Below are 1,146 nucleotides of genomic sequence, written 5' to 3' on the forward strand. Positions count from 1 at the left end.
CCTCAGCCGCTTTCCGCTTGGCAGGGAAGCCTTCCCAAACCACCTGTTCCTTCCAGTCTTGCAAAGGGGAGTCCTGCTCACTGGACATCCGGAGGTCGCAGGACCAGCCAGCCCTCCAGGATGAGCAGGAAGCTGGGACACAGTTCCCTGCTATCTGCTTATCTGCTATCCCTTCCTGAGAGTGACACAGTGGACCCCTTATCTGTCTCAACTCTTGCATTCTCATTGCGTGGACCACCACAGAACCTGGTGAGGAGGACTCTAGACCATCACTCCTGAGGTCACATAGAAAAGCTCAACAATCCCTTAATCCACACAAGAGAACCCAGAAGACTCTGTCAACCCTCCAGCTCACACACAGGGCGTAAGAGCACAGTTCATACTGCAGGTCTTTGTGTCTTGAAACAGCAAATGCCTAACAGGGTTTTGAGCTGGGCTCAACCCCTGCGCTGAGGCTGGGAACCAGGAGTGTTGGCAGCGGGCAGGGTCGAGGACACACAGCAAGAGAGAAGGAGAAGGAAAAGATGGGCAGGGGGTCCTCTGCTTCTGAGGGAATAAACACAAAGGGAAGGAAGGAAGAGCTGGGGATGGATGGAGGGTGTCCTGGCTGGTTTTGTGTGTCAACCCTGACACAAGCTAGAGTCGTCAGAGAGGAAGGAGGAAATGCCTCCAAGGGCTCCACAGTTAAGAAACTGTGAAGCAGTTTCTTAATTTGTGATCCATGGGGGAGGAGCCAGTCCATGGTGGGCAGTGCCATCCCCAGGCTGGTGGTCCTGGGTTCTATAAGAAAGCAGGCTGAGCAAGCCATGGGGAGCAAGCCAGAAAGCAGCTCCCTCCCCGGCCTCGGCATCAGCTCCTGCCCCATTTGAGCTCCTGTCCTGACTTTCTCCAATGATGGACTATAATCTGGAAGTGTGAGCTGTATAAACACTTTCCTTTCAGACCTGCCTTTTGATCATGGTGTCTTTGTTGCAGCAATAAAAACCCCAACTTGGACAGATGGATACATGGATAAATGGATGGAGGGGTGGATGGGTGGATGGAGGGGAGAGTGGAAAGAAGAGTGAATGGATGGAGGGGTGGATGGGTGGGTAGGTGGATGGATTTGTAGATTGATGGAAGAATGGATGAGTGGGTGAGTAGGTG

The sequence above is a fragment of the Meriones unguiculatus genome, chromosome 17 (assembly GCF_030254825.1).
Source record: "Meriones unguiculatus strain TT.TT164.6M chromosome 17, Bangor_MerUng_6.1, whole genome shotgun sequence".
Taxonomy (NCBI): Eukaryota; Metazoa; Chordata; class Mammalia; order Rodentia; family Muridae; genus Meriones; species Meriones unguiculatus.